Source organism: Adiantum capillus-veneris, chromosome 1 (assembly GCF_014529385.1).
Source record: "Adiantum capillus-veneris isolate H3 chromosome 1, ASM1452938v2, whole genome shotgun sequence".
In the NCBI taxonomy this organism is placed as follows: domain Eukaryota; kingdom Viridiplantae; phylum Streptophyta; class Polypodiopsida; order Polypodiales; family Pteridaceae; genus Adiantum; species Adiantum capillus-veneris.
This window is the reverse complement of record NC_140931.1, coordinates 19,165,837-19,183,549: the sequence shown is the minus strand read 5'-3', so window position 1 is coordinate 19,183,549 and position 17,713 is coordinate 19,165,837.

The following is a 17,713-nucleotide window of genomic DNA, read 5'->3' as shown; positions in this document are numbered from 1 at the left end:
GGTGGTTCGGTGAGCATACGTTGTCTGTTTTCACATTTCAACATATCCACGTGTTCGCAATGAGTAGAGCCACACATTAGGAACTTTAGTTTTTGGAAACGATGACATGCAAGTTTCAACCAGACATCCTACGCATAGGATGTGTTTTGTGTGATTTAGCACTCCAAACTCTGATTTGAGCATACCAAAGTGATAAGGACCTTAAGGGGAGTCTGTGATTTGCATTTGAAGCCATTTTGAGCAGTTAGACATGCTACGTTTAGAATGTCTAATGCATGAAATTGAGGCCAAAAATTGAGTGTAGGCATAGTAGGGTGTTGTATAGCTTGAGGCAAGCCTCCTAGTCAATTTTGATCCAAATTGGAGTTGATTTGACTGGTTAGACCAACATCAGGCTGCTGGAACAAATTTCTGATCCATTGGCCAACTTATATGTGTCCAAATCAAAAAGTAAAAACAGCTGTGGACTCAGCACATCAAGGGAAATCTATAGTGAAAAAACCAGGCAAAACAGAGTAGGAGACATCCTATGCGTAGGATGTCTACAGGGGCTTAGTGAAGAGAAAAGCTGATTGGGGACATAGGGTTATGTTTCAATTGACTTGAGGGTTCCAGAACTTCTTTCAGAAGTGAATTTAGACCTTGTTTGACCTTTTGACGGAGCAAAGATAGACTTAAGACTTTCCATGTAAATTGACCAACATCCAAGGAAAGTACAGTTCTAGATTAGCAGACCTAATCTAGAACATCAAAAGTGTATAAACTACAGTAGTGGTTGAGGTTAACCCTCCAGTTATACCAATCATTACTAAGACCACCTCTAACGGTTAAATTCTTTGATTCAATTGCCGAAATTAAACACTTGTGTACATGTATATTCAGCGGCGACAAAGCAAGAAGTTGTGCGGAAACTGATCCTTTGCCAGGTGAGTGGTTGGATTTGTGTTAAATTGCATTGCTAAGTTTGATGAATTTAAAATCAGGAAGACACATTCTTAGAGATCAAAAAGTGGCATGTGATCAAGGTAGCTTAGTGTCCACCGAGAAGAGTGTAACTCACGCAAGGCTAGATCCACTAGCACCGATCATTGAGGAGGGTAGTGATACTGACACTTCATCCGATAAGTCCTTCATGATGGGTAGTCAACAGCCAGGAGGTTTCTCCGATGAGGGACCAATGCCAGGAGGAAGCACCTCCCAAAATCCTTTGAATGACTCCAAGTTCACTATAATCTTCTTAGAAGGAACAAACTCGAGGGGAGCTCTAGTTTATTCTGACTATCAAGGACACAAGTGTATTTGTATTGAAGAAAGGCCTGCTCAGAGAATGGAAATAATTCCAGTCTATGATGATGGAGATAGATTCCGAGACGAAAAGGGGAACCACTATCTAATAGTTAGTAACCCTGAGGATTACAATAGATATGGAGATAACGCGGCAAAAGGAAAAATGGTTTCAGAAACTCAAGAACCGCCTCCAAACATTGATCGACCCGGAGCTCTTTTTATGTATGATAAAACAAAAACCAGGGTCTCTACTTATAGTGAGAATGTGGGAATTTACAAGCATGAGAGCGAGGGAATAGTCTCTTACTTTCGATGCAAAGAACCCTACCCAAACGAACTAAGCAAAGACAAGGTTCTTTACTTATTCTCTTATGAAATTGCTATGGGGAAGGATATTTTTTTTGTTGATAGGTACGGGGAGAATACAAGCGTATTCTCCCAGAGCAGGTAGAAAAGGCAACAGTTCCAAAAACATCAACATATGCCCCCGAAGAAGTGCCAAGGGTCACCTACACCCCTAGCAAGTTGACAAATCTATTTTCAGAAGAGTACGACGCGACCTCACATTCTACCCGACAACAGACGTTCAACTACCAGAACCAACCAGCAACCCAACCATCGTTGCAGGCATGGCTTCAACAAAGTGCAACATTAGAACAAGAACGAAACCAAGATGGTTATCCAGCCGCACGAGGGCTAAGGGATTTACAAGAACCACCACTCTATTCACGGTATCAAGGCGAGAGTAAGCCAAAAACTCAAGGGTCAATAGAGCCTGGAAGACAACCCATAGAACAAGTTCGACGAGATGAACCATCTCTTGCAAAAACCGTCAGAAATTACGGCTTAGGAGAACCATTGGGAGAGGAACCCACCTAGTACCGAAGGCCAAAGGAGGTATATGGATTGGGACGAGGAGAACCAATGATGAGATTTGTAGATCATCATAGAATTAGACCTTCTCAAGTGCAAAAATGGGTAAACAATAAATACAAGGGAAACAGAGATCCTAGAGATCATGTAGCAGCCTTTGTGCGTGTAATTAGAGCTGAAGAGGTGTTAGACTTCCCTACCCAATTTGCAGGGTTTGGACTGACCCTAGAGGAGGATGCTGCTACTTGGTTTGACTCTGTGGAGCATAGAGACTTTGAGCCTATGGAGGAGGTGTTTGACGAGTTTATGGAGGAATTCTCACAAAGGGGGATAGCTCATACTACAGTCTCACAAATCCATAAATTCAAACAAAAAGAAGGGGAATCTATGCGAAAGACAACCCTACAACTAAAAAGATATGTTAAGTTCTGCCCTGTGGAAGAACTGCCAACCCAGTCCAGACTTATGCTTATATTTATTCAAGGACTAAGGAATGTAGATCTCTAGAAGGACTTACATATAAAGAGGAGCACGATGTTAAACGAGTTAACTAAGGAGGCTCTTTACCTTGTAGACAATTGTGCGGTCTACAAGGAAGATGAATTCAAGGATCTTGATAAGGATTCATCCTCACTACAAAGTGGAAGCAAGTCTGCTAAGACAGCACCGAAAGGAGAAGTAGCTGTAAGCCAGGAGCAGCTTGTAGAGGAAGTGCTAAAAAAGATTAACCTGTATGCCAAATCTCAGGCTAAACAGCCCAAGTGGTGTGCTATTGAACAAAAAAGGACAAACCATGGGAGAGAGGAATGTTATTATAACAAGGGATATGTGAGAGAACGACCTTATGCTCCCCACGCTCAGGTAGCATCTCCTCAACTTCCACAGATGCCTAGGTATCAAGGAGGCAACCTACCAGGACCTGTAGGTGTAGAAAGACCACAACCAGTGTTGGGGCAGCAACCACCCCTACCAGGATTACGACCAGTCAGCATAACATACACACCAACAATAAATGAACCAGAAGAGAAGGCTTTGGTGCCTATGCATGCATATTACGAAGATCCCAATGGATATGCTGCAAATCCTGTCTATTATCCACCAGAAGAACCCCCAACACCAGAACCTTGGAGCATGATGGGAAGAGCAGGACCACCAACAGCTGCACAGGCAGCAGGAGAAGAAAGATATAGCTTGGATGAACGAACATTGTTGTTCATAGCCAACGGAGGCATGCGCGGGCAGAGACATGCATACCAACAAAGAGGAGCTCAAGGAGCACCTCAACGGCCTAAGGGACTTTGCTACAAGTGTGGTGGAGACCATTTTCTAAGAGACTATCCTCATGATGAAATTATTAGAGTCCACGCATATTGCACCGAGTGTGGAATTACTCATTTGATTCCTAATTTCCCTAAGAACCCGAGCAAAGGAGAAAAAACTACCTTGAACATGCTGGAAGCAGTGCCTTCCAGTGGAGGGTCAGAAAATGAGACAGTAATACCTATTCAAGCAGTGCCCAATCTCAAAGAATGACGAATGAACCCATAATTGAAGAGCCAAAAAACGTTGCCCCAAGTTCAAAAATGAAAAATCAGAGAAGCACTTGGAAAGCTAGAAAGGCGCGTATGAAAGCTAGGAGAGAACGAGAGCAAAGGCTCTATCCAAGGATTTAAAACACATGAAGGATGGATTAGAGCGGTTAGAGGATCTAGCTAGTCTAATCTCACACACTGCGGCAACCATAGTACCCAAGGAAATAGCAGAACCCAAAAGTGCAGGATCAGGAGGATCAGTGTTGGCAGAAAACGTAAATGAGCAGTTAGACGCACTTTTAACAGCTTACAAAGCCAGACTCAAAAACAACCAAACCCACAAGCAAAGATGGATGACTTATCATATGCCGAAATAGAAAAATAGAGGTTGGAAATGTGTTGAAAGATGATTGAAACAGCTCAATCCTCTATAGAAAACCCGCTTGGTAAACCTGCAAGTTGACACGAAGTACCAGCTCCAACCCCTATCAAACCAACTTTAGAGAAACAAGTAGACACGAAGGAGAGACTCACGACTGCCTCTGAGTCTAGGGGAGAGCCTATCATAGTGCCAAATACAAAAGATGAGACAATTGATGATTTTCAGCCTAAAACATTGGTAGAAATGGGTAAGGATAGTAACGGTCTAGATGACCTGTGGAAGCAAATCCATGATGCCAACGAAGCTAGCCGGGTGAGTTACCAAAGGAATAGCACGAGAAAAGAGAAAAATGACATCTTACCTCCTATTGAAGAATTTGAGGCAGCATCACAAATGAACTTTGATATACATTCATAAGGGGGAGACCAGGGATCAATTAGTTTGGGGCACAGCCAACCAAACTCGCTAAAAACTCTACCCTCTTACCTAGAAGAGTATGAATCCAAGTCTAAGGTGAGAGCAATCCCATCTTAAAGACTTTCTTCTAATAGAGTGATGGATTCACAAGGGTTGATTGAGTTATTGTCCACCCCTGTGGCATGCACAATCACATTAGCTGAAATTCTGAGGTTACGGCCAAACATGTGGACCACCGTAGGCAAATGCTTAGAAAAATTTGGAGTAAAAGACCCCACCTCGAAGCTTCAAGAAGGGATCATAGAATTGGACAAGCCTCAACTAAACACTAGGCCAGTACCTTTAAACAAGGTTGGAGAATATTGCGAGGGAGAAAATGGAAACACCACGCTACCAGTAGAATTCCAAGGAGTAGTTTCCAAAGCTATTCTTGACAGTGGAGCAGAAGTCGCTATCTCCACCAAGGAAATCTGGAAAAAATGAGGAAAACCAGCTTTGAGAGCTACTAGAATGAAATTGCAAGTGGGAGATAGGTTCATGGAAAAGCCTCTAGGGCTTTTAGAAAAAGTAATTGTCACTTCGTGCGGAATCTAGTATGAGCATACATTTGCAATAGTCGATTTCGACAAAAAGAACAATTAAGAGATCATCTTGGGAAGACCATTCATGAGACAATTAAAGATGGTCCAGGATTGGGGTTACGACAACATATACCTCAGACATGGCGAGACTACAACCAAAATACACCTAAAAGACCATAGTTACAAAGATGTAAACTAGACACCAGTGGAAGAGTTTGATTCAGCTACATTGGCAGGGTCCGAACTCCCAGCATGGTTAGGGAAAAAAAAAAGAGCTATGGATGTGCGGAACCTCACATTGTGGGAGCTTCAAAAGAGAGGAATGCGTCTTAGAAAGAGCTATTGAGGACAAGATTATATTCCGAAACCTTTTCCCGAAGATGCCTTAGAACCTCTAGAATGGGAACACATACTTTGGATGTCTGTACCATTACAGATATTCCAACGACAAAATTTTGCGACAAGGATGGCTATGATGTACTACCCTATTACATGGTAAGCCTTATACCAGGAGGAGCCTTATCCTACAAAGACCTCAAAGGAGTTGATCCATCGATATGCCAACATACAATTCCTTTGAAATCGGATGCCAAACCTAGCAAACATCATCCTTACACATATAATGACACATTTGCTAAACAATCAAAAATGAGATTGACAAGCTGATGGATGCTGAATTCATCTACGAAATCGAACATACAGATTGGGTGTCACCCATTGTGGTTGTCCCCAAACAGAACGGAAAGCTGCGAGTGTGTGTGAACCTCAAAAAAGTAAATGCAACCACCATAAGGGATAATTATCCCTGCCGATCACACAACATGTACTTGAGAGGGTGGCTGGGAAACCGGCTTACTCATTTCTAGATGGGTTTTCAGGGCAATTGAAATAGAGGATCAACACAAGACAGCATTTGCCACAGAATGGGGAATATATGAGTATAGAGTCATGCCTTTTGGCTTAACCAATGCCCCAGCTACCTTTCAAAGGTTAATGACTCATTCGTTCAAAGAATACCTGAGAATATTCTTAGAAATATATAATGATGATCTCTGTGTACACTCTCTTCTACAAGAAGAACATATTGACCATTTACAAAAGGTATTTGTGAAATGCAGAACGTATTGAATTTGTCTTAACCCGGAAAAGTATATTTTTATGGTTAGACAAGGCCGTATCTTAGGACATATTGTCTCAAGAAATGGTATAACCACTGACCTAGACAAAATCAGAGTCATAGTAGAATTTCCCAGGCCTACTAATGCCAAATAAGTACAATCCTTCATGGGACATTGTGGATATTATCAAAGATTCATATATATATATATGCAGTCATTGCACAACCTCTGTATCGCTTATTAGTCAGTTTCGACTGGACTGAGGAGTGTGAAAATTCATTTCAAAAGCTGAAGGAAAACCTTGTATCAGCACCTGTACTTAAAGCACCAGATTGGAAAAAGATATTCCATGTTCACATTGATGCATCTGCATATGCAATCGGGAGTATTCTCGCTCAACCTGGAGACGGAACAATGGATTTCCCAGTTTGTTATGCAAGCCGACAGTTAAATGGTGAAGAGAAGAGCTACACAACCACTAAAAGAGAGGGGTTAGGAATGATTTATACTGTAAAGAAATTTCGGCATTATTTGCTCGCAAACAAATTTGTGTTCTTCACAGATCATCAGGCTCTTTTGTATCTGGTAAATAAACCATGCATTACTGGGAGAATTGTACGCTGGTTTATTATATTTCTAGAATTTGATTTCATAGTGGTGGTCAAAAAGGATAAAGCTTATCTACGGGCGAATCATCTTTCAAGGCTGCAAAACGGGGAAGCTCCTAAAGGAGTAGATGATGACATACCTGATGCTTATCTTTTCAATATTGAAATGATACCCAAATGGTCTCAGGAAATTGTTAGCATTCTTTCCTTTGGAGGTAGATTTGATAATAAGGAAGACAGATCCAAACAACAAACAAATCGACAAACAAAAAACTTCTAGTTGATTGCAGGACGACTGTATCATCTAGGATCAGACCAGATTCTACGATTATGTATAAATCAGGAGGAATTCGAGTGTTATCTTGAAGAAGTACAAGTCTAGGATTGTGCATTTCATTGTTCAACAATGAAAACACACTAGAGACTGAAACAATAGGGTTTATTTGCCAACTATGTATGTTGACACACATGTTTATGTTAACAATTGTACTATATAAAGTGCCAAACGACCAGAGGATCACGCGCCATTGTTTCAAGTAAATATTGCACCTGCATGGAGTCAATATATCATTGATTTCTTAACAACAAGGACATTTCCTGAAAACATAACAAAAGCACAGAAAAGGGCTATAGAGCTGGAGGCTCGCGACTTTAATTTAATTGGGAATCAACTCTATAAGCGAGGAAAGGACAATCAACTTAGAATCTGTGCAAGTGAAAGAGAATACCTGCTGATTCTAGAACACGCACATGGAGGAACAAGTGGAGGCCATTTTTCAGCCAATAAGACGGAAAAAATTGTCTTAACCGCAGGAATATGGTGGCATACATTGCATATGGATGCTGAGGAGTTTGTAAAGCGTTGTGACGCATGTTAGCGCACCAAGGTGTCAATAAAGAGAGATGCGATGCCACTACGGCCAATAATGGGAGCAACGGCATTTGAAAAACGGGGCATTGATTTTGTGGGGCCTATTTCACCCCATGCATATTGCACCCATACCCAATATATCATTGTGGCTACGGACTATCTCACAAAATGGGCGGAAGCCAAGGCATCACAAAAAGTAGATGCAAGAACCACTGCACAATTTCTATATGAGAATGTCTTTGTATGATACGGATTACCAATAGAAATTGTCAATGATCGCGGAACATATTTTCTTAATGAAATCATTGAATATCTACTAGAGGAATTCATGGTCATACATAGTGATAGCCGTTTTTCGGCTCTCCGTAATTGCCATAGTGAGTTAACCCACCCTACCAAAATCATCCAAACACTGTGGCTATCCCTACCATTTCACTGTATATAGGTGTGTGTGAGTTAGGAGACTTTTCCCATATCTTCTTAAAAACCCTCAATTTGCTAGTCACTGGGCTAGTTGAGCCAAAAAAATAAAAAATTATAAGTATATTATGGCCCATTTGTGTGTAAATATTTCATTGTATATAGGGCCTAAATAAAAGGATTTTTCATAATTATTTTGGTATTTATTTAAATATTTCTACCTATGGTGTGTTATTTATGCTATGTACATTGACTCACCATTACCATATTTTTTCTTACCATTTTGCATACTCTTTATTCCATATAAAAATAATTTCATGCAAGCTTCTCTTATTTTTGGTGTAACTCCATCCAAACAAAAATCCAAAAAAACTAGTTCTATTTATGTGTATATTTTTTCACTATTGTGATTTTTTCCTTCCTACATCTATTCTCTATTACTCTCATAAATTAGACCACAAAAAATATTCATTTTTTTATGGTAGACTTATAATGAGAGAGATTTATTTTGACCCCTTTATATTTTTTCCACCTATATTATTTATATTTGACATGTACATATTTTTTTAGACCCCTCAATATTTGATTTTCTTAGTTGTACTATTCATTTATATCATGATCTCAACAATATCTTCAATTATAGACCTATCAAATAAGGTCAAGGGTATGTGGAATGCATGCATGCACCATGGGGAGCTCACTCTTAGAGGTATTCAAAAGAATCATCCAAAGAAAGACCTCACAAGGACTTTGTGCAGTGGAAAAAAAAGTCGGTTTTGTTGAATTTTTAAAGATAGCATGCTCCCCGAATTTGAAAAGGTGATACAAATAAAAGTTGTAGCTCGTAAGCTGAAATTTCACCTCAAATTTTTTCATATTTTTTTGAGCTACGAGCTGTGATCTATGATTTTATTGGTGGACCGCAGTTTTCCCATGCTATGCAGCCACTCTCCCTCTTACACTTTATCATTTTCCTCTTTCACACACACTCCTCCCTCTCCTTCCCACTCCCAAACCTGCAACTCCCATGTCCTAATTCACCCTCTTCACCATTGCCACATCTTTCACACCTCCATAGCCTTCATCCTCCATTTCTATACCCTATGTGTCCCCCTTTCTCTCTACATATATGTCCATATTACCATTCTCCCTCTACTAGAGTAGGCACTCCCAAATATTCACTCAATCCTCTCTCCTTTCATCCTCAAGAATTCTCTTCCCTTGAGCCCACATCCATGCGACTCAAAGGACAAGAGAGACCCACTCTCATTAAAAAAAATAAAAATATGCATAATCTTTTATTCCTTCAAATAAACTTGATTAGGCCTAATCCTAATCGGGGCTTCTAAAACCTATAAATAGAGCCCTTCTCTCCCTTGTAAATCATCACATGATCACACTACACCACACCATTTTCTACACATAACACACCACTCTTCAAGCCTAGTTGTGTAGAGTGTGTGCATTGTGAGTGCTCTATTCCATCACTACACATAGGTGCATGGAGAAGCTTGAAGTTAGTTATGCCATCTAGAGGAGTGGAGTATATGCCATACTCTTCACCACACTTGTAGCCTACTCTTGTGCATAAATAAGATTTATAGTTTTGGGTGCAATTGTATGCTGCAACTACGACTCTTCTCTCCAAATTGACTTGATAAGTTGGCTCATCAGGTGGTTGAAGGTATATTGTCCTTGAAGTTTGTTGTTCCATTTCATGCTTGGTGGTTTGAGGGCTTGTTGAATTGTTTGCCTAAAAGGTGAATTGTAAAAGGGTGCTCGGTGAGAGGGCTCCAGTGACCCTAAGACAATTTGTGTATTGGCAACAAAGTCAAGTTTTGTGTTGTGTCTCTGTGTTCATGTTTGGTGCCCAAAGAGTAGGAGTAATTCTCGCATCACCAAACCCTGTCATCCTGCCTCTTATTGATTATCATAGGTCATTTGATGTGAATATTTTTATTCTGTTGTAGAATAGATTGCAATTTAGAAAACATTATTGTGTAAATTTTTTAAGAAAGAAAAACAAAAACGTGTTGTCACTTTGAAACCGATTCAATGAAGGCCCAATGCCAAATGTCTGGATATCCTCTTTTCTTTGGAGAGCCTGGAGAGGATGCTGAATTATTTTTAGCAAATTTCAAGATGTCTTGTCGTATCAAGAGGATAGTAACTGATCAAGAACGTGTAGAGATGTTTGAGGTGGTCCTTAGGAAAGATGCTAGAACTTGGTTTGACTCTTTGCCTGAGGAAGTGAAAGGGAATTACACGGAAATTGTGAATCATTTCAAGAGATACTTCCTTGATCCCCAAAACACTCAAAAGCTATGGAAAGACATTGTTTCTCATAAGCAAAAATACTTAGATGACTACTACTTGTACAAGCAAGAGTTTCTACGTCTTTGGGCTGTATGGGTAAGAAATGTTGCTAACCCTGGTGATGGTGCAGAGTTCCTAAAGAAGGACAGGTTCATAGCCGGACTCTTTCCTGACCTTAAGATAAAAGTTGAGGCCGGTGCACCTGCTACCTTTGAAGCAGCTGAAACTAGGGCTGCTGAGAAATATAGGAAACTCAACTGCTTAACACTAGAATGGTAACATGACACTTTTATGTCCTTAGACACTTTTGTGTCCTGTTAAGTGACCATTTTTCTTGAATTATTTGAAGAGTACGAAAATGAATTTCTAGGTGCTATATATCCACAAAGTTGCCTTATGAGCTGAAAAAAACTTAGCATTTTTTTTTGAGTATCGATCTCACCATTAACCTTAGTCTTGCACAACATTTTTGAACCTAAACTGTGTGAAAAAACGAGTCCTTTTTTTGGTTTTTTTTCAAATTTTGGCAACTATACCACTCTAAACTTCATGTTGGTGAGGTTTAGATGCCTAGAGGTTAGGCATTCATAGTTCTCAACATGTTTTGATGCTTGTAGGGAGAGCTAAGTGTTAAAATTGAAAGTTATGACCAATTTACAAGAATTGCATAATCCTTTTTTTTGGCCAAAATTAGCACTTTTATGATTTTTTTTGTGGCTTTCTTGATATCCAAATTCAATTTTGATTGTGTAAGTGTAATGTATAACATAAAGCTAATCTTCCTTGAGTTTTAGGGGACCTAATATGCTATATAGCATAGTATATGATGATGGTTGAGTTTTTTGATTGCTGAAGAATACGATACATTTTAGAGTAGCAAGTATAACTTTCTCGATATTGCTAGTTTCTTATGCCAATTGTGTGTATTTTGTAGGTAGTGACCATATCTAATCATAGACTACAAACTTGGCTAGATATTGAGTAGTTTCTACGGGTTTCTAGAGGTCATAATGCTAAACCCAGTTTTTTCATGTTTGCTGTATGTAGCACTTTATCATTGCTCCCAAGGTTCCAATTGTAAGAGATCCATTATCCTTTTGACATGCTCCATGGCTCCTTTTGAATCCAGAGGCCCAAAGGGAACTAAGAAAACATGTATATAGTATCTGTATTGAGCGTGACTGTAGAAACTTTGATGATAGGTCCGCATAATGGCAAAAATGCAACTTTTTTGTACCTATTTTTTTTGCCCAAAAAAACATTAGTGAGGTAAAAGAAACCATATGTTTTGGTCACCAACCCATTGAAGTTAACGGGGCATTTTATCTCATGTCCTACAAAAATCTCCACTCTTATTTATATGCAATCAACCGTAAGAAATTGCTGTTTTGGGCAAAATGCACTGGTCCATCAACTTTGGAGGCTTGTAGTGACCAAGGGATGAGAAAAATTACAAGTTTCTCATTTTCCCCATATGTAGTAGTTATTGAACTATAAGCTCATGAAAGGATTTTTCAAACTGAGTGGATCTACTATGGTTTTGGAATTTTTTCCCAAAACTCTGAAAGGACACTTTTATGTCCTGTTAGGTTACCATTCTAGTGTTAAGGGGGGAGGTTCCAATAGAAGGTCTTAGACCCAAAGGTAAGTCACAAGCATCGACATCTAGAAAGCTTCCTGAGGTAACGGCGGAAGTGATTGAGAAGTTAAATGAATCTTTAAGCAGACTGTCAATTCACCTTGCACAAGCCGTAGGTCCAAAAGGACAAGCAAAGAAGTCTGAAGAGCGAGATCCATGACCTAGGAGAGTCTTACAATGTTGGAATTGCGGAGAGTCTGGACATGGGATGTATAATTGTCCTTGGCCCCGTGGGGAGCCAGGGAGACCTAACTTGAATTACCCAGTGATGAATGCAGGTGAAGGAACTGGTCAACAACCAAGGCTTCTACAAAGACCAAATGGACCAAGACTACCTCCACAAGGGGTAGAAGGAGTTCCACCTTTGCCACATCCAAATGTGCATATGGTAGAGGTGACAAACTCAAATGAGGTTGACATGGAAGCAAATGGCATTAAGCGTGGCCAAGGAAAAGGTAAAGAGAAAGAAGGTGTCACGTCACAAAGTGATCATGGATGAGAAAAGAAGGCAAAAGGAGACCAAGGAAGCTAAGAGGAATCGACGTCGTATCAATCTCCAAGACTTCCCTCTTGGACATGGTATGGCTCCATACATCCTGTTGGAAGACATGAGAGGTAAGGGTCGTGATATCTCATGGCCTCAGTTTCTTGCATTATGCCCACAAGTTAGGAGGGATTTAACAAAGGCAGTTAGCACTAGAAGAAAGGTATAAGAGAGTATGCCTATTGTAAAAATTGCACATGCTGAAATGAATGAGGATATTACACCTGTGCTAGATTGTTACATCAAAGGAAGATTGGTTAGGAAAGGTCTAGTGGATGGGGGTGCACAAATTTGCATCATGACAGAGCAACTCATGCAAAAACTAGGCATGCACATCCATGAGACACCTGAAATTAAAGTCAAGATGGCAAACAATAGCAAAGCTAGGTGTGTAGGCATTTGTAAAAATGTTTTTGTAGAGGCCTTTGGCATTAAGAAGGCGGTGGATTTTTATGTTATGTCGACCAAGGGAAATGGTTACCCATTTATCCTAGGGAGACCATGGCTAATGAAAATGCGAGCTTTGCAAGATTGGGAGAGTGGAAAGATAATTTGCAGGAATGACAATCATAAGAAGTTTGTCTTTGACATGAAGGAGAAACGCCAAGAGGAGCTCCATGAAGAATCATCTCAAAGTAAGACGGAGGAAGGCTGGACCGATAGCACTTCAGAAGGAGAAAGTAGCGGCAGCATTACTGAAGAGGAGTCTTCCATCGAAGTCATGGGGGTAAGGTTTAAGCCAAACAACCAAGAGACCTCTTGCCCAGGTTTGGAAGAGGTAGGTTCCCAAGAAAACCAAAAAGTGGAAGATGAAAGAATGTTAGAAGGTATGTTGTCTACAACACTTACAAAGGACGAAAGATGTGAGGTCCCCACCCCGTCGTATCAAACAACGGATCTGATGGTAAACCTGGTGGCCACTAGATCTATAGTGGAAGCAAACAAAATGGTTCAGGGTTCAACTAGCGGACGACCTCTCGTCACAAAGTGAGTCGAGTTCGAGCCTACTAGCAACGAGATCTAGCTCCACCTCGCAGGGGAAGCGTACTTAACTATCTAGCGATCCTAAGACCCACCTTCCACGAGGAGAGAAACCCCGAGCGCCTTTTTCCCCCATGTTTCAGAGGCACGTACACTCGAGATTTCACCGCTCCAGGGGCAATGAGTATTACTAATATCGAAGTAAGCACAATGGGGATAGAGAGTTTCCGACCAATCGGGACCACCCATCTCGTAGGCATTGGCAACCCGAGCCAAGCCCCCACTTTCCACCCCCACACTCACACTTCCTCGTGTGACCTAATTACTACCACAAAGGTTGTTCAATGTAGATATTCCTTGCTTAATTCCGAATCACATGGTTCGTTAAAATAGCCCTTCAACCAGTATTGCAAACAACACCAAGACAAAATTCTAGTAAAAATTCTACTCAAACTTATTCATAAAAGTTCCAATGTTCTGGAGGTACAACATTCCCCCTCCAGCGAGAGTTCACTCCTCCCGTTGTCGCCTAGCTGCCCATACAACTAGGTATGCCCACCGCATAGAAAGCACGACATGGACATTCCCACCGCTTAACCAGCAGTCGTGGGTATCCACCGCTTAACCAGCAGACGTGGATTCAAGAGCCCTTAACCAGGAACTCTGCCCCCTGTGATCAGTAGGGGGGTCAGGACTGATTCAACATTGGAAATAAAATGAACATGTCGAGCTAAATTTTCCCTAGCAGACATTCTTTCCTATTGCAAACAGCATTCCCATCAATCATTTCCTTCCTACTTTAGAACTTAATGTACAATGATTTCAATGCCGAGGTTTCCGTCGGATTTCTCCAACATGTTTGGGGATATGAGCATTCCTAACTAGCGTATGCAATGTTAGTTTAAACAACTTGAATAAAAATATGATCTACCTCTTCCCCTTCTTCATCGATGGCCCGTGAGATGGCCTGTATTTGTTCCTCCATGGGAACCTTCCCCTTCCCGTTGACATTGCTCGTTCCTGCCTCGCGATCGTGGGTACCACCGAAGCGAGTCCTCTTAACCGGGGCCACTTCTCACTACTTTAAATGATGAGCTTGGAGAAAGAGCTAAGGTTCGCGAGCATCATAACAGTCCAATGGGTAGATTAGTGACATTAATTAATCCCTCCTATATGATAGATCTAGATTTTTCATAAAGCAATCATTAAGGATGGCACATAATCCTATGGGAACTGGCTCTAAAGATAATTACTCGGCTTACATGATTAAGAATAATAGGATTTCACTAATGGAATTATCAGAGAGATGAATTAAGTATGATTAATCTCTTTCCTAGCAATTAGAGGGTGCAGAGTCACCACATGCATAGGTGTGAGAAAAACATCTCTTAGAGACTTAATGACAGATTAATCTTACCTTAATTATATCTTAATGCATAACAGAGATGAATCTAAATCAGCTACAATATTCATGCGTGATAGAAAGAGTGGTTCTCATCAATATACACAATTACTAGCTTACCGATTAATTACTATACTGCCTAGAGAGAGAAAATTCTGGTAATTATTCTCTAATCATTAATTGAGAGTGATGAATGGCTGATAATTCAGCTATGGGATGATGATTACATAATAGAATATGGTTAATGAGAATTTAGAGAGTAATTATAGAGAATTACGACTAGGAATAAGCATAATAGACGAGAAATTTAGGCGGTAATGAAAAGGATTTGCAGAAAGCATTAATTAAACCGTGGTTACCGTGATTAAGGGCTGATAATCCTCTCGATTCTCTGATCTAATCGAGCTTCTTGAGGCGAGAATTCGACAGCACCTCCCTCTTGCTTCTCCTTCAAAAGGTGTGTGTTCCGACAGCACCTTCCCAGAGTGTGTAGGTGTGTGTGTGTGCACTGTGTGTGTGAGCATATGTGTGTGTGTGTGTGTGTAGGTCTTTAAATAGGCCTCCTCAAGCTGAAAATCGATCTGGGTTGCTAAATGCATCTGGGAGCTTCTCCAGTTAAGCATGGCAAGTCCAGTTCCCTGCCCACCAAGTGTCAGATTGGCTTGGTTATCTGGTTCTAAGACTGAGTTGTTGGCTTGGAAACTCTCACAGGACTCCCACAAAGCAAGAGGGCGTCCCCTAGCTGCTATAGCTGATTTGGAGTGGGCTGGAACCTGTTCCCACACAGTCCCGGGCCCCCGGTGCCTCCCGGACAATTTTGTGAAAAATTGGTTTTAGGCTAAAACGGGCCATACGAGTCGGATTTTGATGCCGAAAAGTGCTATACGAAGCTCTAACTAAGACGTACTGGCCCGAGTACCTGCCATATTTAGCAGCCCTCGGGGTCCGAAAATACAGTTTTTTCAAATTCGGGATACTGGTGCAGATTTTCGAGACGGTCAAAACTAGAAGGGTCGGGTGACCAAAAACTTACTATATTTGAAAAATTTTCACAAAAATTATTTTAATTCACATTTCAAAGCTTTATGACATTTTAAACATCATGGCACTGACAGAATTCGGAAAACTGCTAAAAATAGTAACTTTTTTCCATTATGATCATTTCATAGTACAAGGGTGCTCTTTTTGGTTGGGGTCAGAGACCTTACAAAAGAGAGAAGTTCAAATGTGTGCTAGGGAAATTTCCAAGGCTTTTTGCTAAAGACTACACCGATGTGAGTGGAGTAGATGCTATTCAACACAAAATTGAGTTGAAGCCAGAGGCCACACCTAAGGCTCAAAAGCTACAAAGGCTAGGAGTCATCAAGGAGTAGGCTTTACTCAAGGAGGTAAGAAAGCTTCTAGCAGTAGGTTTCATTTATTCAGTGGAGAATTCAGAGTGGGTCTCTCCCGTTGTTGTCACTCCTAAGAAAAACTGCAAGTGGAGGGTGTGTGTGGATTACCGTCCACTCAATAAGGCAACAAAAAGAGATCACTTTCCCCTCCCATTTCAAGATGAGATACTAAATGAGGTAGCTTGTCATGAGAAGTACACTGTGTGTGATGGCTACTCAGGTTACTTTCAAATAGGTATCGCATTAGAAGATCAGTTGAAAACAACCTTCATCACTCCTTGGGGTTGTTATGCTTTTAGAGTCATGCCATTTGGACTGACAAATGCTCTTGCAACTTTCCAACGCTTCATGAACATGGTGTTTCAAACATTCTTTGGAAAGTCCATTAGGGTTTTTATTGATGATTTTTGTATTTATAGCTCAAAATCATTGCATCTACAAAGGGTAGAAGAAGGTTTAAAGAAGCTCTACGACATGGGAGGTCAACTCAACCTCGACAAGTGTCACATAGGTGAGGATGAATTGATCTTGCTTGGTCACAAGGTTTCCTATAAAGGCATTGAGGTGGATCCTTCAAAGGCAAAGGCTCTTATTGAGCTCCCATCACCCAAGAATCTCAAAGAGATCATCTCATTCATTCAAAAAGTGAAGTATATGTCACGCTTTATTCACTTAGCTTCGTAGTTGCTTCATCCTTTGCAAAAGTTGACACAACAAGTAGAATTTGCATGGTCTTATGAGCTTGAAGAGTACTTTTGTAACATTAAATTCATCCTGTCAGAGCTACCAACACTCATGCCTCCTTGTTGGGAGTACACATTCTTTGTTAGCTCTAGTGTTGGGAAAGAAACAATTGGAGCGGTTTTGCTACAACAAGATCCCCATAGTACCCGGATGCGACCCATCTACTTTGCTAGTAGGGTCATGAATGCTTTGGAGAGAGGCTACACGGAGGCAGAACTCATGATGCTGTCTCTCATGTTTGCGGTGAGAAAGTTTAGATCCTACCTGCTACCAACACCTTTTGTAATTCTCACTGCAGAAAATTTGTTTCCTTGGGTGTCATCTCAAATGAATCTTAGCACTAGGATCTCAAAGTGGATTATGGAATTGCAAGAGTTCCAATAATCTTTCAAGGTAGAAGATAGTGTGCGTGCACAATTGGCAAGGATTCTTACCTATAGGGTACATGAGAAGGAGATTAAGGTTCCTGAAGTAAAGACCCTACCATTGCCAGCACCTAAAAGTATTCCTAATGCTTTTACCTTGTTCTTTGATGGAGCTTTTTGACGAGTCACAGGAAAAGCAGGGGGAGGGATAGTATTGCTCAACCCAAGTGGAGAGGTGG